The sequence below is a fragment of the Malaya genurostris genome, chromosome 2, assembly GCF_030247185.1.
Source record: "Malaya genurostris strain Urasoe2022 chromosome 2, Malgen_1.1, whole genome shotgun sequence".
Taxonomy (NCBI): Eukaryota; Metazoa; Arthropoda; class Insecta; order Diptera; family Culicidae; genus Malaya; species Malaya genurostris.
This window is the reverse complement of record NC_080571.1, coordinates 340,919,366-340,945,094: the sequence shown is the minus strand read 5'-3', so window position 1 is coordinate 340,945,094 and position 25,729 is coordinate 340,919,366. Positions and strand designations below refer to the sequence as shown.

The 25,729-nt window shown below is 38.0% G+C and overlaps 1 protein-coding gene across 3 annotated transcripts in view; it reads right to left on the bottom strand.

Annotated features, from left to right (window-relative positions):
* The window catches only part of LOC131431823 (transient receptor potential-gamma protein), a 399,703-nt gene that overhangs the window by 288,690 nt on the left and 85,284 nt on the right, over positions 1-25,729 (bottom strand). The window lies entirely within an intron of this gene.

Below are 25,729 nucleotides of genomic sequence, written 5' to 3'. Positions count from 1 at the left end.
GAAATTAAGTTTCAAATATCAATTCTAGCAATTGAATCAAAAATTCGATTCCTAAATTCAAATTAAAAAAATCAGAGAAACTGACTTCGTATTCACGTCATCCAGTTATGTCTCTGACATTACCCACCCGCCTTTTATGCTCAGATCACAGCATGCCATGCGTTTGGCTGTCAGCTTTCGTTTGTTGACTTGTTTATGCGGTTGAAATTCTGCGTTTTCAAAATGTCGCGTATTGAAAAGGAAGTGAAAATAACGGTCTGAGGTCAGTGTGTTTTAGAAGGCTATTTTCATGCTTCAAATCTGATGTTCTCAGAAACGGTGACGAATTTCTAAAAACCCAACTGATAATCTCTTAGAAAATTAGTTTAGATTATTCTGATTAGTCTTTTTTCTGATGAAAGAATTGCATAGCTGAAAACGCCGTCTTCCAACTTGTTCATGGAATATTTCGCCTTCAAAAGCATGGATGAAAAATCTACCCTGACAATGTCTAGATAATTTAAATTAGATGCGATTAGTGCATAAAACATATATGTTGTCGCGATAAAAATGAAGTGAATGTTATTTTTGTGAAGGTAACAAGTCGATTTCTATGTCCGCGCCATTTTTTCTGCTTCGATTTCCTGGTAACGTAACAAAAACTGAGAGAGAAATAAAATCGGCTCAGAAAGTGTGTAGAGATGTAGTCAAACTTGTAACCGAAAATATCAAAACTTTCTTGGTCACCCGGCCCATCGAGAGTCATTTTGCACATTTGCGAGAGAGCATGGAGAGAAATGTAATACGCAGAGCGAGCCACGTGATTATACGCGACCTACTGGCCCATAAAATTCTGGACACCTGGCTAAGTGAGAAGGGTATTACTAAAGAATGTCCTAGAAAGTATGGACGCAACCAAAAACCGCTGCCATTTCGCAATGGTTCAGAATCTGTCAATTTTTATGGCTGCGTCCTGTTGTTTACACTCTTCTCTAACCACTTGTGCAGTTGTTTATTCGTTTTCATCAGTTTGTTTCGAAATGCGTGGAAATTCAGCACAACAACGTCGAAAAATTGTGTACAAATAGTGTACAGAACGCGGACTGTCACTGAGAAAGATAGCAAAAATGGAAGGAGGACTAGGAGGTCTAGAATGGTCATATTGAAGTTGTCACACAGATCATAAATTAACGAAGAACAGTTATCACCATATAGACATCCCCACCCCGTACCATGCGAGTTAAAGTCTCCTAAAACTAACCGCGGAGTGGGAAGAAGCTCCATGATGTCTGCAAGTCGTCGATGCCCTATCGAGACTCTGGGAGGTATGTAGATAGAAGCTATACAAAGATCTTTGCCTTTAATTGTGATTTGGCAAGCAACAACTTCAATTCCTGGTATCGAGGAGAGGTTAATTCGGTAAAATGAATAGCACTTTTTGATCCTTAAAAGTACCCCTCGATAGGAGTCTTCTCGATCCAGTCGTATAATGTTGAAATTGTGGAAGTCAAAGTTTATATTTTAGGTAAGCCAGGTTTCACACAATGAAAATACATCGCAGTTACGAGAATTTATCAAAAATTTGAAGGAATCTAGTTTTGGGTATCATCCCAATCTGCAATTCCACTGGAGCACAATGATCATATCTTCGATTCTCAGTGGTAAATTATCCATCAAAAGATACGATCGCTGCAAGGAGGGGCCATTGTTCCGTCAACTGTTTTAAAAATGTCCTTACTGTTGGCAGTAGAGCAGTTAGAATACTTTTAAGAGGATCAGTTATACTGAAGGCGGCTGTTAATATCCAGTCCACGATATCAGAGAGTTTCAGTAATCCAACGTTTGTCGGGTTTTCTGGTTGTGTTTTGGGTTCACTTGAGTTTTTCGGTGTCCCTGGAAGTGCAGGAAATTCTTGGTTATATTTTAAAAATCCAGGAGGTATTGACTTGGGTTTTACGGAATTTTTTTGATTCAATTTTAATGTTTTATTTCCATTTTGATGTTCACTTTGTAGTATTTTTAGACCTTTGCGAGGAATTTTTTTAGATGCCGAATATTTTAGAAATTCATAAAACACTGAGATCTGGTGTAATCTAAAAAAAAAAAATATTAGACTAAAATCGACTTTGAGACTTACCGACGATATTACCTAGATGGTGTAATCTAAAATAATTTTGAGGAAAACGGAAATTTTCTAAGCTTCACAGTTGTTGTGTATTAGCAATATTTCACAGAATGGTACTAAGATTTAGGGTTTTTTGTTGGGTTTTTTTTTGTGTTTCATGCAATTGTAAAGCATTCGGTAGTCCAAGAGTCGAGATTGAAATAAAAAAATAAAATTTCAAGGTAACATAAAATGTCAAAGTTTCATGCAATTCTAAAGACATTGGGCACTAAAAACCAATTCCGATTTCGGAAATCTCAAAGTTCCCAGTCGCAGAATGTCGAATTTTCCAAAAAAATATTTTTGAGATGACAGTAGATTTCGGCGTTTCAGACAAATCTAAGACATTTGGCATCAACAATTTTTTTTTCGATTTTGTAAATCTCAAAATTCCAGAAAGTCGATATTTTCGAAAAAAAAATACGGGTGTGTAATGTCAGTGCTATAACTGGATGTCGTGAATACGAATATAACTAAAACGCTTTCTTCTTACTTCCGAATGTCAATTAGTTGATCGATTGTGTGAATTGTGCAAGCCTTCCCCTTTTTTACTACTAGAATTTGAAACGATCACCACGATTCTGTATTTCGCTCGAATCGGATTGTTTCGATCGAATACGAAACTTTGCATTCTGCAGCAAGATCGAGCTCGAGTTTTCCATACAAAAGCACCACTCGATCGAATTACAGAATGCAAATTTTTACATTCGTTCGATAAAATCCGATTCGATCGAAATGCAGAATAGGGGTGGATACCGGAGTTTCCATATTCACAGATTTTTCTGCACAACCATAGATTTTTCGGCCTATTTTGCCACACAGATTCTGTGTCACCGAACACAGATTTTATCAAAATTCACAGATTTCTACAGATTTTTGTGAATATTTAAAAAAAATGGCAGATTTTCAAAATGTTTTTCACAGATTATGATCGAAAATATGCAACACAGATGGTACACAGATTTTAAAATGGCAGCTCTTCAAAACTTTGGGTTAATCGTACCCAAATAAACGTTAAAATGAAAGAGAAGACGTTATGGAAAAAACGATGATTTGGAACAATTAGGTTAAATTTTTAGATTCTCTTAACATAAGCGCAAGTCAGTTTCGAAAAACCTAGTTCCGTAGTTGAATAGATTCAACTCGAAGTGACTGTGAGTAAAACATAACACAGACAATTAAAAAAATTACCACAACTTTCACAAAGTTATTTTTCGGACTGTTCTAGAACTGAGCATCGTCATTTGTGTTTCGTTCTTATATGTACATATAAAACAATTACCGCGTTACAATAGAACCGTCCAGCTCGTCTAAATACTTTCCAACATTACGAGTTGTTAGTACGGACAGGGAACAAAGGTTTCGCGGTTGGTTTAGCATAAAAACATATCCCTTTTTCTGGCATTTAGGAGGCGAGAGAGTATGCAGATTCCACGAAACAAAGTTGACAGCACGGTATGCCCGTCCACAGCTTGCTTCGTCGTTTGTTCAACGACGGTCAAAATTTAACGCAACGCATGCTAATTTCTCATAATTGTTTTGAGAGCGAAACAGATTGTAGTTGAAGCACATCGTTAAATGTAAAATGTGACAGGACGGAACATGTGAAATATTTACTTACTAATTGTTGCTTTTGAATGTTCTGTTTTATTTTTGTTATCTGCGTTTAGTCTGATCGATGTAAGGAACTCTGTATCTGTATTTGTACAACATGTTTTTTTTTTGCAACGACCCATTAATTTCAGGTCTAATGTCGACGTTATCAATCTCTCTCTTACACACACACACACGGTTCCATGGAAGATTTTTACCAAGCTCAGGATTGCTTGGCTATTAATCATTTTTTGTTTGGGTGAGACCTAAAATCATTTGTTAGAATGGATTTTCATAAATTCAACAATTCCTTTCTGCTACCTTCTGCCCTACGACTGAAATTGTTATCATTCTACACACAAATTGTTGGACGACATGACAGGGGATCAAACGCAGTTTGTGAGAAGGCTCCCACATCCCTCAGCTGCTGTTTGAACCAAGTGCAGTTTTTTTGTAGTTGTTTAACGTCCTGCAAATAACCGTTTAACCACCATATCATAATGACAGCCGAACGCTACTCACTTTTGCTCTTTTGCTCCAGCTATTAGATTAAATCAAAAAGATGAGTCTCGATGAAGCCATGTACGTTTTTTGTGTTTGGTGTTCAATTTAATTCGATTTATTGTGTTAAACTTTGAATGTTACTAGCAAACCGCAACTGCTGAAAAAAAATAAGGTACAATACCTTTGACGATTTGATTTAGGGTCTTTTGATTTGCCATTCTCACATTTGAAACTGTTTGGAAACTTTAAACGCTTGGAAAATAAAACCACTATCATGATAGTTGTCATAGGTGACGGCCAACTATGATGTGGCAACACGAAACTGCAGTCAGCACCGGGAACTGCTCTAATTCTTGTCATTCCGTACGACATACCTTAAACTCGTTAGCTACTTTCGGTGTAGTTTTCTGATAGGTGGTTTTGACAAGGCGGTTTTTTTTGACAACTCAGATTTTTCTCGCGTTCCTTCGCAGATCGAATGATTCGTCTTTCATATGTACAGACCTTACAACTTTCTAGATTTCACAGAGTTTGCTGTTTCCGGTTTACTGATTCATCGATTTAGCACTTTTGCTGTTCACTTGAGGTTCAAAATTTAAAATAGAGAGAAATGGCAAAACAAAAACTAGTGGTTTGCCAATTTTTCAAGGTAAAAAATAAAATGTGTAATCAAGGATCTTATCGAGCAAACATTGAATAAGAAAAATAAGGAGTGTATCGAAAATAAGCTATCCACAAATTTTTCTTTCGAATTATGATAAAAAACGAGTTCCGGACAAGTGTTGCATAGCATTTTTTTGACGCTTGAGCCCGATTTTTTTTTTGAACTACCGCATGTTCCCAGCTGCATTATCAGTCTTCTTGAAGACCCCCTTCACGGTTACCCAGTAACGTTCGACGGGTCAAAGCTGAGGGCATTTTGGTGGATTGATATTTTTCTCAACGAAATTTATACCCTCTTCCGCAGGCCAATTGATAGTGGTTTTGGCATAGTGAGCCGACACTAAATCCGACCAAAACAGTGGAGGTGTACTATGCTTCTTAAATAAAGGCATCAATCTATTCTGGAGACACTCAGATCGATAGATTTCTGCATTTACAGTTCCGGTAGTGTAAAAAATGGATGACTTCAAACCACAGGAACATATTGCTTGCCATACCTGTACCTTTCGATCGAATTTCTCCACTTGAATCGATCTGTCCTTATCGCTCACATCCTCCCCAACGACGACAGTAAAGTACTGTGGATCTGGAAGGGTTTTGTCCTCCTTCTTTACGTAAGTCTCATCGTCCATCAAAACGCATGCATCCGGACTCTGCAAATGACGCGAATACAATTTCCGGGCCTTGTTGCTGCTCGCTTCTACAACCTTAATTGTCACTTGCTTTTCAATACACGACATTTTAAAAGCGCAGAATTTCAACCGCACAAACAAGTATCCCGACCTAGTGCGCTGGACTTATCCCTTTGCTCGACCTCACTAGATTGCAAGTGGAAGTTAATCCCTGATCCCCACGGTAGTGATCGTGAACTAAACACCTATCGCGCCGCGCCCACCCGATGTACTGGTAACGATACCCCATTTTCGATGACAGAGTTCTCTCTTGCCCTCTTATCATGCAATAACAATGCACCTGGGTGCGATAGAATCAAATTCAACTTACTTAAAAATCTTATCGATATCGCGAAAAAGCGTCTGTGGAACTTGTTCAACAAGTTCGTCGAACAGAACTTTGTCCCCCAAGACTGGAGACAAGTGAAAGTTATTGCTATTCAGAACCCGGGCAAACCAGCCTCCGACCACAACTCGTATCGGCCGATAGCAATGCTTTCCTGTATTCGAAAACTGTTGGAAAAAATGATTCTGTTTCGTCTCGACAAATGGATGGAAACAAATGGCATGCTTTCAGATACACAATTTGGTTTCCGTAAAGGCAAAGGAACGAACGATTGCCTTGCACTGCTTTCCACAGAAATTCAAATGGCATTCTTAGACCTAAAGGGGGCTTTTGATTCAGTTTCCATAAAAATTCTTTCGGAGAAGCTGCACAGGCATGGTCTTTCCCCACTTTTAAACAACTTTTTACACAACTTATTGTCTGAAAAGTGCATGTTTTTTTACACATGAAGGCTTGACAACATCACGAATTAGCTACATGGGCCTTCCCCAGGGCCTCAATTGGTCGAAGTTGTGGGCAATTTGGTGGATTCATGTTTTTTGGGATGAAAGTGACATTTTTGGTAGTATACCATTCTACCGTTGATTTCGAGTAGTGGCAAGAAGAAAGATTTGGCCAGAAGACAACAGGATCCTTGTGGCTTCGAATCATGGGTAGAAGTCGTTTTTGTAAACATTCCTTGATGTATATTTCGCTGTTCATTGAAGCAGTGGTGATGAAAGGTTTCGAAGTCTTACCGCTACTACAAATTGCTTGCCAGACCATAGCTTTCTTACCAATTTTTTCGACTTCAATCGATGTCTCGGACTGGTTTAACACTTGCCCTTCTCGCACCGTATAATATTGTGGTTCCGGCAAGGATTTGTAAACGAGTTTCACGTAGGTTTCGTCGTCCATGATTATGCAGTTCAAATTTCCAGCAAGAATTGTATTGTACAGCTTTCGAACCCTCGGCCTGATCGATGCTTCCTGTTTCGCACTACGTTTTGGTTGTTTCTGCTTCTTATAGGTTTGAAGATTCAAACGTTCTTTAGCACGAATAACATTTGACTTCGAAGTGCCCACTTTTTTAGCCACATCCCGAACTGAAACCTCCTTCTTTTGCTCGAACGCCTTCAGTATACGTTTATCCAACTGAGGGTTAGCAGGACCTTTTTTTCGACCCGTTTTCGGTTCATCCTCAAAGGTGCTATCCTTTCGCACGGCTTTTTCACTTACTCCTTCCTTTTTTGCTATCTTTCTTAGTGACAGTCCGCGTTCTGTGCACCATTTGTACACAATTTTTCGACGTTGTTCTGCTGAAAGGCCACGCAATTCGAAACAAACTAATGAAAACGAATAAACAACTGCACAAGTGGTTAGAGAAGAGTGTAAACAACAGGACGCAGCCATAAAAATTGAAATGGCAGCGGTTTTTGGTTGCGTCCATACTTTCTGGGACAGTCTTTAATGGAAAGAAACATTATTGGGTTATCGAGAAGGTTAACATTGTGATGTGATTATTTTCTTTACCATAGTGTTCTTCTTGAATTTCGTTTCAGTACTAAGAACATCTAGTTACATATTTTATTTAGTTTCATATTACTAGTATCTCCTTTTTGAGTTCTGAATCTGTTAGCTAGACGTAGTTCAGCTATAGATTATGCTAAAAATTTAAATTAACCATTTTTTTACATTACAATTTTCAACAAAGAGTTGGGTTCCGCCCTAGAAACAACAGGGCGCTCGTAGTGTTGCAAGATGCATAACAGCCATTTATCTCCATGAATATTCCGCCTCGATAATGGTTCTGGCGGGAGGGGGGGATGTTCATTTGCATCTAACTATCATCGTTTATTTACAGCGTTATCAATTTTGTGCAGATAGAGCTGCGAACTGTTTGCTGAATTCCACTTTATTCTCTGGGAAACCATTAACCAAGCGTGCCAAGTTGCCAGTTTTCTTTACAATGTCGAAGATAGTTGATTCGTCTACGGTTACTACCACAGTATGGAAGCGGTTGATCAAAGCAAGCGTGTTACAGCAACTGCAAGTGGGCCGTACGGGAAAGGCGAGTAAAGCGCTATTCACACTGGACCACAACGTGCCGGGATTTATTTGTAAAATCATCATACCGTGCACTTTCCGTGCCACTGCCGTTGCTAGTAGTAACATACACAATCGTTGTAGCTGTTGAGGGTGAATTCACCACCTTATACAAGCAGCTTGTGAATGACGAGATCAAAGAATATTTCCGAATGTCAGAAGCTTGTTTTAACTAGCTGTTGAGTAAAATTCATCCGTATCTTAAAAAGCATGATACTACATTCCGATTAGCAGTGACTCCCCGAGAGAGATTGGCAGTTTGTTTAAGATATTTTCATTGATTTGTTCTTCAAGAAAACTCCAACCAAAAATTGTATAACTATCATTGAGATATAACTTATAGTTTGTGTTCGTCTCATGATTTCAGATATTTATCAACAGGAGGCACGCAAAAAACCAAAGCATTTAGTTACAGATTTGGAGCTGTCTACCAGATTGTTCACGAGATATGTCGTGTAGTTACCGAAAAATTAATCGACGTTGCAATGCCGAAACCAACAGAAGATATGTGGAAGAACATTGCTAACGATTTTTGTGGAATTTCCCGCTGTATCTTGGAGCCTTCGATGGAAACACGTGACATTTCCAGTCCCTGCCAATAGTAACTTTGAGTTAACGCATGCTTTAACCGTGCTTCGAACGTGTGTCGATACAGAACGACGGGTACGACACGCTCTAGTGAGAATATTCACATGGAGCTGCATTAAACAAATTTGAAGCGTAACCCGGATGAGATCCGGTCCAGTCCCGTTCCGGATACGTCACGGCCTAGTGTGAATAGCGCTCAATATGGCTTCCACTCTTTTCCACCTAACAACAAGACAATCGGCCATGTTAAGCTAACGCAAATGAGCCCAATAAACATTTTACGCAAAAATAATTTGCCTTACCCCAAAGGTGAATGACCACTAGATTAGATTTCGACAATTACAACAGTAGAATCTAACAAAACCTGCCCAGACAAATTCCGGACTAGGAATTCACTTCTTTTCAAATCCTCATTTTTAAAATCACTCTCTTGAAAATAATTTTTTTTATCATTCATCAATTTCGGAATCAGAAATCGGATCCGGATGAAATTGGCAATGAAAATTTATTCATGAAATTCGAGATCTGATGTAATCTTGAAAATAAATAAATTTGGAAAATATCGACATTGGAATTTCCGGAAAAGAAAAAAATGCCAAATGTTCTAGAGTTGCATGAAATATCGAGATCCGGTGATATCTAAAAAAAATGTCCCAGAGGACTCTCTTTCTTGGGATATCTCTACGTTTCGTGCATTTCTAAAATAGAGTAGGTAAACCTCATAGCATTAACATTAACCGTGTATATTTTTGTTGAAAGCAAGCCTCTAGATGGCCCAATGCCACATTTCATGGTAATCTATGCACTAGAGTTTGAATAACAGCTGATCATGTCAGACGAGTTCTAGTTTTCATCAAACTATGGAAAAAGACGAGTTTCATGCATAAAAGCAACGGTGAAATTGAATGATTTGTGATACGGATTGGTCCACCATCCTCCGTATTCTCCAGACCTGGCCCCCAGTGAATATTATCTATTTCCAAACTTGAAAAGGTTTCTTCAAGGAAAAAATTTTTTTCGTCGAATGCTGAGATCATCGCAGAAACGGAAGCCTGTTTTTTTAAAGGGCATCGAAATGTTGGAGGACCAATGAGTCAAGTGTATCGCCCCAAATGGATATTATGCTGAAGAATAAAAAAGTTTTCACGGTAAAAAGTCGACTTTATCTTCGTTTGACCCGAAACCCCGTGTTAGTATGGTTAGTCAGAGCAGCAAATTTAATACTGTGAAAAATATGTGTACACAAACCTGTAGTAGGAAAACAGAAAGCGCGCCGCTGCAACTAACCTGGAAGAGAGGAAATTAGAGAGAAATATTCATTATTAAACTGTTGCGAAATGGAAATATGTAGTAGTAGATGGTCCAGTATGCAATTTCTTCAACCCTAACCCGACCCGTACTTCACCCAGTAACTCCGGATTCGGAAGTCAAATTCTAATAATTTTGTGTAATAGACTTTGGGTCCTACGTTTTTAGTAATGCAAACCATTTATTTTCACGACGATGGAGAGACCAATTTGGCACAAGGTTGATTTTTGTCGTGAATACGACTTACTTTACTATGGGGTGCCTTTTCAAAATTAGCCATATGGAAGAATGAGCAGAACTTAATCGTGAATATCTCGACTTGTATTAATGGTAGCAACATAATTCTTTCACCATTTCATCAAAAATATGATCAGGAATTTAGGATAATATTTTGAACAGTGTGCGATAACCACAAACAACTCAAAAATTAAGTTTTCTTAAAATTTGAAAACAACGCGGAAAACTCTTTACTTTCGCTTGGGTTTTTCGCGCAAGGACGACGATTTTAAGGTAGTCAGGCACATATCTTCAACTGAATGCGTATAAAAAGGGAACCGTGGTCGAAAATCGATCATTTCTTTTCGTGCGTTCGGTGGAAGCAGACGTCGTGGTAGTGGAATCATCAACCAGCAGCGACGGAGAATGCACCTTCTGCGTGGTTAAAACCTCAAACGCTCAGGTCGCATCTCTCATTCGCTTGCTGGCCATCAATGCGTGCTGGGACAGGATTCTGGAACTGTATTTCGGAACTGATTTGAAACTGGATTCTGAGTCAGTTATTGGATCTAAATTTAGGTCTTGAACTCAGGGTCCAGTTCTTCTATTCGGTTCTTTTTAAAACCATAATAATACTCCTAAAGAATTATGCGGAATTTACTTTACTGTACCTCTATACAACCCATTTTTTATTCATGGCGAAAAATCGTCCTCAAATTTCAGAGCTTAGTTCCGGAATATGGGTTTAGAATTCAGAGTCTGCGTGCTGAACTGGATTCTGGAAAATGATTCCGGAACTGATTTCAGCTTCGAAATTGTAGTTGTAGAACTAAAATCCAACTGAGTTTTAAGTCTGTTCTATGTTCTGAATTTAATTCTTGAACTCAGATCCAGTTCCTAATTTCAGAATTCTTCAAATCGGTTCTTTTTAAACCATAATAATACTCCCAAAGAATTATGCGAAATTTTACTTTACTGTACTCTATACGGCCCATTTTTATTATGAAGAACTATCTAGTTATTTCATTACATTTAATTGCGTTTCAGAATGTTTAATGTAACTAATCTGTAATTTAGTCTATGCGCATCGTTTAAAATTCTAGTAGTGAAAAAGGGGAAAGTTGCACATTTCACACAATCGATCAACTACCAGTTCGAATTCGGAAGTATAAAGAAAGTGTGTCAGTTTTATTCGTATTCACGACATCCAGTTATGTCTCTGACATTACACACCCGTACTTTTTTTACAAAAGGATTATGCGCTTTTTCATGCATTTTCTTCAAACCGTGGTAAATAAGAAACTGTAAATTGCTCAAAAATTCTGTCAAACAAGAAGTTGCCTGAAAGTGGTTACACGGGCAAAATTCCGATTCTAGAAATGAGCAAAACGAGTCATGATTTGGGGAAAATAATATATTTTCATGTTATGATAATACACCGTGATTAAAATCTCTCGGATCATGATCCATTCGGACTGATTTCAATGAAATTTAAACGTAACGCACTTGAAGTTGTTGGGTATAACTTCAGGCGTGTTTCTGCTACGATGGTAATTTTTGCAATATAAATTCAGTGAAAAGCACGACGAACTTCTTTTAAAATGAAAATATTTTGTTTTTGAAAAACGACGACGCAAGAGATAACGTGTTTACTTGCGTTCATTACTTCAGTTTTGATTTTGTGTTTCAGAATTTAAACACTTAAACGAACTGCATGAAAAAACACGAGTGAATCAAGTCTCTTAAAAAGAAACTCTAAGTTGAATTCTTGCAAAAAAAAATCGTCTTATTCATAATATTTAGGTGCATCAGTACAGCTTGTGTTGTTATATCTATGAAACAAATTAATCAAAGTGGTTGGACAAAATATTTTTCTGATTTTCGTTAGATGGTGTTCCAAATTCACAATCGAATTAAACGCTAGCTCTCGGAATATTATTCTAGCAACAACGATCACATCAATTATGTAAGAATACATTCGAACAAAATGTAACATTGATGTTTGTCAAATGAAAAGCGTAGCCGTGCTTAGTCTCTTATGATGTCAATTTTCGGTTCATTATCTTCATTTTTATGTTATTTTGGTAAAACAACACGATTATTAAATAACATGCTTCAGGATCAAGTAAACATTTTCAGTAGGTCTTGCTTTAAAATGTCTGCTTTTTGCTTTACCATTAATCTAATAATCTATCACATCACTTAAGGCAGAGGGTTCAAAGTGATATCCGGGTAGAAAATTAGAGTTACGAGCTTTGAAAGAAATGCATTCTTCAAGTAACGCATTTTCGAACCATGATTAATTTTCATGGGAGAAGAGTTATTGCTCATGATTTCATGAAAAGTTAAAATGATTGGTTTCATGATTTTCTAATCATAACAGCAGTAACGGATTTCTATCCGTGTAGGTTTCGCAAGATGACATCACAAAAGAACTCGCGATTAATAGAATTCATGTTTGACATGCATCAGTAGTTTGTTTACATTTCCACATAACACATATTTAAATTAGAATGGATATGTAAACAGACCACCGTTAGCTGTCAAACGATGTTCATTCAACGAATTTTGTGAATCTCTGTGTCATGTTCATGTAAAACCTAATTGGGCATTCTAAACAGCCATACACTGACATATACAGTTGGTAACTTTTTCGAGGATTAGAAAATTATTCGAAAATTTAAAATGAAAACAATCGTCATTTTGTTTGTTTTATCAATAATTTTCAAACTTTGTGAAGAAGTCAAATGTTTCCCGAGGCTGATTAACAAAAGGCGTCTTCCGATATCGTCCGGAGTTCAATTCATTATGAGACTTGTCTCAAGTACGTGAACCTAAAAAAAAACAAACCATGTTAAATATTTTGCTATCTTTAAAGCAAATTTATAAGGAAAACGAAGTTTTGTTTTAACAATGCAAATTTTTCCGTGTCGATTGGCTCCGTAGTTTCTTTTTTTCGTCTGTACACACACACTGTAACCCTTGACTACAATAAACGAGTTCATTCCTCAGAGCTACACCGAACTTTTGATGAGTGCTACACCAGAAGAACTGCAATGGTGTAGTGAAACTGTCATCGATATCTGTAACCGACGAATAGCAGCTTGTTTACCACATCAAAGTAGCCCATCGATTCAGCTTTTTTGTGTTTACGCAAACTCAACCTAAGTTGGTGTGAATTATAGTTGCCTTTGCTACCTACATAACACTTTTCAAGTAATTGGAATTGACACCATGAAATGTAATAAATCAAATTGAGATATGTTTTCCATTTCCTAGGGGATCTGAAATCGGAGAAAAATCAATGCACTAGTGGAAAAAAAGATATGTGACTACGATTATTGATGTCTTTGTAGGTGATGGAAAAACTTTACTTAGAAAGCAAAAATTATCTATATTCTTCCTCATAAATCAAGGTACCACTAGGCTTTAATGGATTATTCTACCGGTGACAAATTTTTCCGTATGAATGACTATCATAATATATCAGAGCATTGGTGTTTCATCGAAAACAAAATTTTCATTGGGCTATCTAAGCTTGATACAATACTAATGAACTAATATGAAGTAATATTTCAGAGGGAAAAGCTTTGTAATGCTTGTGCAACTAAATCAGAAATCAATTTTTGTGTTATGTTTATTCATGTTATTCTTATAAACGTGTTACTTCCTGTTCAATGAAAAGTTGGATAGCATGTTTGAAAAAAATTCACCCGTAGGACCGAATGTCTAATACCATTCGATTCAGCTCGACGAACTTAGCAAATGCATGTGTGTAAACAAGTAACAAAAATATGCACTCACTTTTCTCGGAGATGGTTTAACCGATTTTCACATGCTTAGAACTTTGAATTTCATCTCGATCTGATTTCTGGTTCTGGAGATACAGGGTGATATACCCCAAAAAATGGAAAAAAATATTCACTCACTTTTCTAAGAGACGGCTGAACCGATTTTCACAAACTTAGATTCAAATAAATCCTATGATCCCACAGCCTGCTATTAAATTTCATTTGGATCCGACTTTTGGGTCTGGAGTTATAGGGTAATATGTGTGAAAATAAGTACATGGCGAACCCGCAGATCTCATAATTCCAATATTGCAATTGTTGTTTCTCGCCCTGGTCACAACTAACATATCCAAGGGTGGCAAAAACTCGCTCATAAGATTCGATTTTTTCTATTAATCAGCTCACCTCATGATTTACGATGCAATCCGTAAAATGATGGTAAAGATGAAACTCATCGCTGATCTAAGCAAACACACTCACCTATACAGAGCACCGCTGACATCAAATTATGATGGTATTGATGGTTCTCAGTTTTGATTTCATAGCATTTAACTCTCATTCCTAGTTTTAAAAAGTGAGTACTGAGTTTGGCATCACCGTACGAGCTACACCGGTGAGTGTATGCCTAAACCACAGAGCTGCCAACACGACCCAGCTTTTCGGTTTTGTTTTTGCTGGTACTCAAAACGAGCACGTGCATTAATGTACGAAAACAAAAGTCGAATCGTAGCGTGATGTTCCGTAGCGATTGAATTTCATGTCTCGAGCTAAACACAACTGGCTACTAAAACCGAATTCGTTTTCCAGCATACGAAAACATGTCTTGAGAATTGGATTGAAATGGCATCGATTCGAACGTTGGCCGCCCATGGCAACTCTGTTGGATGGGGAATACAAGCGAGACAGTCTCACAAGAATCTGATTCAATGTGTTGATGTACAAACACATCAAATCACAACTCACAAATCGTCTCTCAGTGGGTTCTAATATTTGATGTGCACTCAGCGCTCATCTGCTGATTGCTTGACACTACGATGTTGAGACGATGTTTTCTCTACACAAATGGTTACCCAGTTACTCAACTCGCTCAGCGATGCTTCTGAAACCGATTTGCAGGTGAGCTGAACTCGGTGATGATGAAGTAGGGAGTTGATTATTGCCAGCCCTGAACATATCTGTTGATTTTGTCATAACCTTAACAGGTAAGCGAAATCGATGTGTTCGAATACTGTCACTTGGCTGAGAACGAATACAACAAGACAAAAAAACCTCTTCATTTCACCAGAAACGTTTCATGATGAAAATTTTCAATGGCAATCGAACGTCATTTATGTCAGCCATGTAGTGGCCATTTCATGTAAGTGAAAGTATACAGATGAACATAAGAGTTAATTGCACATGCATACAGGTAACTTTGCTGGGATTGTGCCATTGCTCAGTTGGACGAGTGGCACCTCATTGAAACGTTTCATTGTCCATTTAGGGCGTATGCCATTGCTCAGCTGTAACGTTTCCATACTCGCGTTTGTAAAGCGAGCCTTCGTTGGGTGTCATTGCTAAAACGGCCAGCACGATCAATCAAAAATGACAGTTTAGGTAAAACAACAATTGTTTAGTTGTATCAATTTTTAACCAATCAAATTCAGAAAAACAACTAACATTTTAGTTGTTTCGCGATCGGTGGCTCTTCCGTGTTTAAAAAAATGCATAAATTCATTTTTTTTTTCGGAAATGGTTTTCACAAACTAAGATTCAAACAAAAAGTCTTTAAATTGTTTAAAATTTTCTAGAATATTTTGTCCGGATTCAACTTCCGGTTTCGGGATGGCACACACACAAATACAGATCGCTTAAAACTGACTGATAAATTCTTCTAGTTTGCAGAAATTAGCTGCAGAAAGCTGCGCCGGTAGGAGCAGGTACGGAAGAAGAAAACACAACTCGCCTTTACGAACAATGCACCCAACGGGCTTCGTTTAATTGCGTACACACTATGGAGAAAACGAAAACCAACACCCATACTTACTCACTTACTCACTATCGTCAGATATAGCCTGATCGATTTTCACAAACTTAGGTTCGAATTAATGGTCCTATGATCCGATACAAAGCTTTAGGATTTCATCCGAATACAGTGTCACTTTAAGCGGCGAAGCCAAAAACGTGAAAAAAAATTCTACGCTGAGCTCGAATCTATCAAACTAATTCCGACTATCTTGGCTCCCTATTTCCGATTTTCATGAACTTAAGTTTAAGTAAGAGGTCTTGTAATCCAAAATAAAATTCCTGAATATCATCAGGATTCGGAACTACTGGGTTAAAAATTTCTATAGTGCAACCTAGAGAAACGAAGTGGAAGAGAGAAAAAATTTTAACTAGGACCTTTTTCAGACCAGTTAGTTTGTCGAGTTTAGCAATTACTATTTGAAGTGTATTTTATCAAATGCCACTCAAAAGTTCTGTGTAAATAGACGTGATTGAAGAGGGATCAGGGTCATTTCGCCGAAAGCCATTTCGCCGAAAGCCGTTTCGCCAAAAGCCGTTTCGCCGAAAGGGTCATTTCGCCGAATGACATTTCGCCGAATGCCATTTCGCCGAATGCCATTTCACCGAATGCCGTTTCGTCGAAAGCCATTTCGCCAAAACCTACCATCGTACTTCTTGTATAAAGATTAATTCATGAACCTCAGAAAGTAGTTCCCAAGAAAACTTGTTGACTATTAGTTACTAAACCCAGGCAAATGTAGGCGGAATTTTCCGTTTATTAAGTGAAAATGAAAAAATATCAAATGCGGCTACGCCACATCGTTTTGATTCATGTGCTGTCCGACCTCGCTACCGCTTGTTCGGACCTAACTAAAGGAAAGAAACCTAGCTTTGAGTAAACCGGGCAAGTGAGGCGGTTACAGGTTTGTATGCAAGAGGCCGCTGCTTCCGACGGCGAAATGACCTATTCGGCGAAACGACTTTCGGCGAAATGACCTATTCGGCGAAATGACTTTCGGCGAAATGGCTTTCGGCGATATAACCCGCTCCCATTGACGAGAACGAATGATAAACGAAGGGTAGGATACTAAACTTGTAGAGGTGGATCGTAAAGTGTCGAAGTGTGGTCGTTCCTATACAATTTCAGCCTTCAACAACTCCAATAACGCTATATAATATTCACTGGTAATGGTATTTCCTTTCTCGAGATAGTCGATAAATATTACACCATGCACATCCCAAAATACCGAGGCCATAACCTTTCCAGACGATTGTTGTGCTTTCGGGCGCTTTGGACGAGGTTCACCAGTTGCTGTCCACTCAGATGACGACCGTTTTGATTCCGGAGTGAAGTGATGGATCCAGGTTTCATCCATTGTCACATATCGACGCAAGAATTACGGTTTGTTACGCTTAAACAAGACCAAGCACTGCTCAGAATCATCAACACGTTCTCGTTTTTTTGTCAACAGTCAGTTAACTCAGGCAACTTCACTTTTCGATCATTCATAACGATTTTGTGATTTTTTTTATGTTTTCTGGTGTTTTCGTCTCATTTGTACGGCCACTGCGTTCTGCATCACCGGTGTCTCTACGACCACGTTTGAAGTCAGCACACCAACGTTTTATTGTTGTGAACATATCAACAGCTGTCTTTTGAAGGTCAGTAATATTTGAAAAAGGTGACTCCAATAAAACTAGCGCCATCTATGTGTTAGGTCTGGGACTTTTCAGTCCATGGGTTATTGAAATACAAATAATGAGATCTCGGCTGGATCACTCCAGTTCCATACTAGGCGCTCAAGTTCAAAATGTCGTTTTGTGATCAACATGTTACTTAAAATCCATTCAAGTATATTTCGAACGCAGAGCGCAATTTCCCTTTTCTAAACGACATAAGGAGTGTTTGGAAAAATAGTTAGCAACATTGATTATTGAATAAAAAAGCGAAAAAAAAACATATTTTGACATCAGTTTTCGATATATTGTAGAAAAATAACATTTTTATGCATTCCACTGATTATATTGAAGAAAATCCTAGTTTCTGGGAAACGCTCGCACTTTGGACTTGACATTCTTCATTAAATTTTGCACAGTTACTTTTGTGACTTTCCAATTTTTTTAACTCATGTATGTTTTGGGACACTGTACCTTCCTTTCGAAAGTGCCGCTTGATAATTGCCCAATACCTTTCAATTGGCCGAAGATCCAGGCAGTTCGGTGGGTTGATTTCCTTTCCCACGAATTGTACATTATTTTTTGACAACCACTGTAGAACGGAGTTGGCGTAGTGGGCTGAAGCCAAATCCTGCCAGAAGAGAGGTGGAGCCTTATGCTTTCTGTACAGTGGCAGCATGCTCTTCTTCAAACATTCTTCCTCGTACACCTTGGCGTTAATTGTGCCCTTCGTGAAGAAAATCGACGACCGCAAACCACAGGTACAAATTGCTTGCCAGACCAACACCTTCTGCCCCAACTTTTCCATCGCCACCGTGGTGTCAGCGTCGTCCAGGTCCTGGTACACCGATTTCGTATAATATTGCGATCCGGGCTGCGCTCGAGAGTTTTCCTTGGCGTATGTTTCGTCGTCGATCAGGATGCATCCGTCTTTATTCTGTAGAATCCGGTTATACAGTTTTCGCGCTTTTGTTTTGGCCTGAACTTGCTGTACCAGGGACTTTTTCGGCACCTTCTGTTTCTTGTACGTTTTCAGGGAGTTCCGAACTTTGTTCCATTGAATCATCCCGATGCTGGTGTTGAACTGCTTGGCCAAATCCCGCGTCGACGCCGATGGGTTTTTCCTGATGTACTCAACCACTTTTAGGTCCCGGCCGGGCTGGCTGGGACCCGTTTTCCTACCGGATCGGGACAAATTCTTCATGGAAAGGGTCGTACCGAACTTCTCGATAATATTTTCGACACTGGTGTGGTGCACTTTCACCCGTTTTGCAATTTCGTTGTACGTGACACCGTTTTCTGAACACCAACTGTGCAGAATTTTCTTTCGCGTTTCCGGATCAGTTCGACTCATCATTGAAACGATAAACCGTACACGCTGCAAAAAATTAAGCCATTTCAGAGTAATAACTGTTTGAATGTTGCTAACTACTTATCGATACACTCCTTATTTGTTTATTTGGTTACGAACTAGAAATATACTTTTGTTCCGTGATGATTTGGGACATGTAATGATTTCCTTGTTTGTTGAGCCTTACGGCGATCTTCCTTCACCTATCAAATCTTGTGAACGCTGACATTTTGTTGAAAACGATAAAGCTGTTCTCATTTCTAAGCGAGTCGCGATCAAAGCAAGCCGGTCGGAGAATCGAAACTTTTTGTATTGCTTCCTGAGACCATTTCTGACTGACAGCAACCATCATTAGACGTGCTTCATGTGAGACTGAAGCATTTGCAATGATGATTACACTAATTTTCATAGATAGGCGCTTGCACATATTAGTGATTTTAACACAGTTGACTGAGCTGGAAGTGATCAAAACCTGACCACATATCTGTACGTATATTTCTTTAGATTTATAATTTGCAGATGTGTTCCACATCATAAGTTTTAAGATGCCGAGCTACTGTCATTGTTTGACGAAAATGATAAACAAACACGACAGCTGCTGAATGTTACGCGGCAAACCACGTGAAAATATCAAAAGGTTGGTAAATGGGTTCCACATAAACTGAAGAAAACGACAGATGCATGTTTTAAATAAAAAAAACTCTACAAACGCAGGGACCTGATGGTATTCCCTCAATAGTACAAAAAAAGAGCTTGGATAGCCTCGTCTCACCACTGACAATGCCGTTCAACATGTACCTGTAGTTGGGAACATTTCCTGACCTCTGGAAAAAAAAATCTTACATTTGCCCGGTTTTTAGGAAAGGCAACAAATCAGATAATACAAATTACAGTGGAATAGTCTCACTATGTGCTGTTTCTTAAGTTATTTTAAAACATTGTTCTCGACTAAAAGATGTGTAATCTTTTATCATCCGATCCATGTCATCCCGTGTCTACAGGTAGACGCTATCTACAGCGATTTTTCGGCGGCATTTGATAAAATAAACCATCAAATCACAATTGCTAAAGTTGACAGACTTGGCTTTGGTGGCACTTGGCACTGGATTGGATGCATTCATATCTTACCGGTCGAGAGATTTCGGTAAAAATAGGAAACTGTAATAACATCACCATTTGCAGCTAGTTCAGAAGTACCTCAAGGAAGTCATTTAGGACCGTATATATTTTCACTCTATCTCAATGATCTGCACTTCTTTCTGAAATGTTTCAAACTATCATTTACGAATGACTTTAAGCTCTACCATCTGATCAAAGAACAAGAAGCAAGCTCAATTGGATAATAATGTGATAATAAATTGGCATCTAAACAAGACTGTCAAAATCATTTACTAGAAGCTTTCATCAATTTCTATTTGAGAGACAAATGGCATAAAATATAGAACAAAACGGTGCATGTTTAGCCCGAATCGGACAAATCCGATTCATGTAAAATAAAGTCTTGAAGTTCACGTAAAATATATAAGTTTTTTCTCTGCAACCTGATAAATGAAGATGGATATGTTTACTCCATTTAAACAAAGTGAGATTATTTATCCTGGATGGACTACACTTGACCTAAAAAGCAGAATGTAAATCTTGATAATCACATTGATTAACTGAGCTTTGAATTATTTGTTTGTTGGTTCGGCTTGAATTTCATTTATTGATGAAAAACCGATTTCTGACGGTCCCACGTTCGAATGAAATGTGAAATCAGGATTAATAATTCATCTGTATTAGATCTTTCCACGAGTCGAAAAACCACTTAGAGCAAAAATCTTTTTATCCACCCTCTCCGATAATTCGCTTTCAGATCAACCAACTCTAAATCTTTATTGTCGCTTGTTAGGATGGGACCTTTACCGAAGCGTAAGGGGTTTCTCTTGATGATGAAGGGCACTTCAGGGGTTGGATGAAAATAGAATTACGTTTTCCCACGTGTCCAAAGAGAATCTACAAACGTCATCCACGGAGTCGCGACTGGTTTATGTAAACGGGATGCTCGAATGGCGACGAAAAAAAACCTTGTTATCTACATGGATTTTCGGACCAAGAAAAAATTGACCGTGAGTTTCTAATTGGTTGTTGATGGTTTCAATCCGGTGACAGTCTTCTCTTCAAAAGGACGACCAACAAATCCCAAATGCTTCTCGTAACAATAAAACATTAATTCGTTCTCCGAGCTAAGGCTTCCATCGACCGCACTCCGCCGGTGGTTGACTGTAGGCGAGCTGATCCCAAATTCCGTGACAAACAACAACAAAAAAAAAACGAACAAACCAACCATCATTAATCATGCCCAATTTCATCGTTCACTTTGCGATGCGGGAGATATTTTATGCTGCTTTTTTCCACCCACCCTACCGTAGGTCATATGCGAGATGATACCGGCGAACCGATGCTGATGACTTAGTTACAATCACTTTATTGTGTTCGTTTTTTTGCTTCGGAAAATGATCATTAGGAAATTATTGCCACCCAGCAGGGTAACGTGTCCTTCAACGGAGTAGCACGAGTGATCGAATGGATTATTGATATGGAAGGAAATTATCGGGAAAATGGTATCATAGCACGGTGAAACAATGGAGCCGGTAGTTTGCAGATAAGAAGAAAAAACTTAAATTGAGACATAACATAACCTCTCCTTCACTGATTACAGTTGGAATTTTGTGAACTTTGAGAAAATTATAAAATTCATCTTCACTCGATTTCAAAGATCGAGCATTCCAATTTAAAATATTCAAATAATTATTCAACATCACTGTTAAATTTTAAATTCATTATAATATTATTCGCGAATTACCATCCGATTTGAAATGCTTCAAAAAGTGATGAAGTCGAATTCATTCGGATGATCATTTGAAAAAGTTGATCTTGTAGGTAGATCATTTTATTTTCAGTTATATCGCCTAAATCAACTTCATTTAAAGAAGCGAATGGCATTGAAGGAATATTTGTAGGTAAACTGCCATTAGAAGAAGATGATATGGCCTATCTACCTATTAATAAATTGTTTTCGTTAGAAGATGAACTGCAAGGCGTTCCTGTGTTTTGATTATTTACATTAGAAGAATTAAGTGGTAGATTTCTACCTGTTATACTAGCATAACTGACATTAGAAGAAGATGATGACGAGGTCGATCTACCTGTCAATAAATTGTTTTCGTTAGAAGACGAATTGGCACGTACTCTCTGTGATTCCAACTTTCCTTTCCCTATTTGTCGTATTCAAAGCAATCTTTATGAAGAAATTTGAAAGATTTTCGTTATTGAAAAAAATTAAAATTTGACAGAAATTTTCTACAGACAATATTACAGTTTCGTCTTGTCACAGATAAGCGAATGTGGGTTCAATACAGATTTTATGAATCAGTACAACAATGTACGTCTACAATCAACTATCGTATTAACACCGGAATAATACTATATATGAAGACAAAGTCCTTCCGCAATGGCGTTTTTGCAACAGCGAAACCGAACCAATGGAAGAAGACGCGATTCGGAACTAAATTGCCCCTCAATCAAGAAAGCAGGTAGCAACAAGTCGACAGTAAAGTTTTGTTTAATTGATTTCATCCCTGCAAAACAATGTTGATAGGATTTAGTGTCGAATTAATTTTTCCAAATGATTCACGAAAACCATGCCCGATCAAATTTAATCCAAGCAAATCCGAACAGCGTTTTTCTTTGTAGAGAAACTTTTCTACATTCAATTCAAGATCCGTCAGCTTTTAGCTGAGGTCGAAAATTAACGAACTCATGGAAATTTTAATCTTCCGTCCGGAAATGACAAACTTGGCAATTGAAAACACTGCCAGAGGAACTTCATTAGACCGGGCAAATATTACTTGACGTCGTTGCGGGAGAAAACGGCAGGAACAAGCTCAATATGTAATCAAATTCAAATCGCAGTATTTGTTTATCTTGAATGCGCTCTCTCGTTTGCCTTTTCAGCGAGAGCAAATTTGATCGTTATTTTCTTGCTAGTACGTGTGTGTTTGTGTGTTGCTACGCTTTTAGCATCTGTCGCTAACGTATCAAAAACGAACGGGCTGCTAGATTGAAAATACCGAGTCGCGGAACCATCGGAGGTAGAATTTCCGGGACGGAAAGTTTTCACGTGGTTGTTTGCGGCATCCAAGGGATCAATCGGATATGAGCTTTCTTTCTGAAACTGTTGTTTAGAGATTTTCAAATCGGTTGGATGGTCTCAAAATAAGAATTGTGTTTTTTTGGTGGTTCTGTGAAAAAACACAAGAGAATTACTTTTCAATCATCCGAAGTACGTCAAATATGTACGATTGGATTGGTTTTGTGTTTTGTATGAGCTGACGATATCTACCGAGCGGCTTAGAATTTATTTGTTAGTATTGTTTCATCTGCACCGATTCAATTTAGAATGAATATGCAGCTGATGCAAAATCAGAAGAAAAAAAGTTTTTTTTGTCGGTTGTTTGACAATTCCGTTTTTGATTGTGATGATACATACCTCGTTATTGAAGCGGACATGCGATGTTGGGGATTGTGTTCTTTTTTTTTTGTTATGGAATTTCACCGCAGATGAGAACGAAGCAATATTTTTTTAGACGAATAAGAAATTTGAGTTGTTAATTGGAATGCATAAATCCAACTGGGAAGAACAAAAAAAAACATTGTGTAGAGCTATTTTACTGGGTAGCGTTTTGTCCTCCCCAGACCAGAGATGCCAGGTAAAAATTTCAAATATCTTCAGACAAGGTTGCAAAAGTCTGTATATCCGAAAAAAAATCTGCAGTTAGCAAGTATGTCTTTATTTCTCTATAAAGTATGTTACGCTAAACTGAATTGCCGAGCAAAAAAAGGTCGCGGCAATTTCGAAAGTCTGTAAATTTTTACGAAAGTCTAGGAAAACTAGATTTTCAAAAGTCTGCAAAAGTCTGCACAACAAAAACTGTCTGCACTATGTACGAAATCTGCAGATTTACAGACAAATCTGCAGATCTGGCATCTCTGCCCCAGACTGCATGATATCCCGCATAGCGTTTTGGCTACCTGGGCAGCGATGGCCACCAGACGGCTACCAAAATTGATACAGTGACGGTTGTCAAATCCAATTTGACATAAAAAAGTCTCCTGTATCTAAGTTAGCCGAGCGTTTTCATCTTCTCACCTTCGCTGAAAATGTCAAAGTTTTCAATGTGGAAAAATCCTGGTGGATACGGTTGTATCGTTTGAGTTGTATATCTGGCAGCGATGAGACAGTCGGTCACTAGAATGTTTGCCAGCTATATTTTTCCAGCTGGCAGCGTTTAGTCAGCCATGCGTATGCGGGATTTTTCGACATGGACAACGACTAAAACGTTGAGTTAACCAAGGAGGCTGCGCAAAACTTGATGGAAAGGCCCGGTAATTAACATTCGCTAGAAAGGTAACTCGATTGATTTTTTTGCCGTATTCTAGTTGAATTGAACCTGACAGAGAAACGCGATTTGTTTTTTTTTTTTAAGTTAAAGTTTTCGATCGTAACACGTTTTAGTATTGAAACACTGAAATGACTTTTGTTTAAAATACCAATTTGATGGAATCAATTTGAAATGTTTTACGGAAGATCCCGTCTGCCAACCATTCGTAGTCGCACATACGAAAGTAAATATTCTTTTGGAAGCATCTTCATGTGCTTGACATTTCGTTATTGTGTGTATGACAGCGTTTGTGGTGCACTGATAAAAATCAACACGTTTGTATTAAAGTATTCTACACTTAATTTTGCCATATTTGATTTGACGCTTAAATTGCATCTTGGATTTTAAAACGAGCCTAAACATCATTTTCTTGCACTTACTCTTCACATCCGTTCCGAAAATAACCATATGATGCGCGGTTTCCACATTAATTACACAAAACTTTTTTTATGAAGTAAATTCCAAATAATGTAAACTTTTTTTACGAACTACCTCTTTTTACAAACCCCCGTTTACTTCGTAAATGGAGGTTTCGGTGTACTCGGATTCAGTTGCAGATCATAGGTTCGGAGTGATCTGCTCAACAATCATGTTTTGAACTACACTGAAGTCTTTTTTATGCGAATTTACGTACCGCATAAAAAAAACCGCATAACTATGAAAATTCGCATAAAAAAAACGCATAACTCTGAAAATTCGCATAAAAAAAACCGCATAACTCTGAAACTTCGCATAAAAAAAGACCGCAGAAGGGCAAACCGCATAACTCTGAAAATTCGCATAAAAAAACCGCATAACTCTGAAACTTCGCATAAAAAAAAACCGCATAACTCTGAAAATTCGCATAAAAAAACCGCATAAAAAAAGGCCGCATAAAAAAAGACCTCAGTGTACAGTTTCCTCGTTCAGGTTTAGAGTTTAGCTCCAGAATCTAGCATCAAAATTAGGATTCAGAATTCAGTTCTAGCATTCGCCTGCTAAATTCGGTTCCTGAATTCTAGATCCAGAATTCAGGTTCTTAAACATCAAAGAAACAAAAAATCCATTTTATTCGTATTCACGTCATCCGGTTATTTCTCATGACATTACCCAATGTTGCCTTTTTTCAACAGTACTAATTATTTTTACATAATCCTTAGAATTACCTGAAACCTTTCAGAAGATACCAAATCGATCGGATCTACCGTTTCTGAAATAAATACTGAAAATTTTCAAGGGATTTTTGCTTAGTCCTTTCTCAAAAGTAAGGCTAGAGTAAAAAAAATTACAAGAGAATATTGGCCAGCCGGTGGTGAACCGTTTTCGCACCGCACGCGTATTGCTC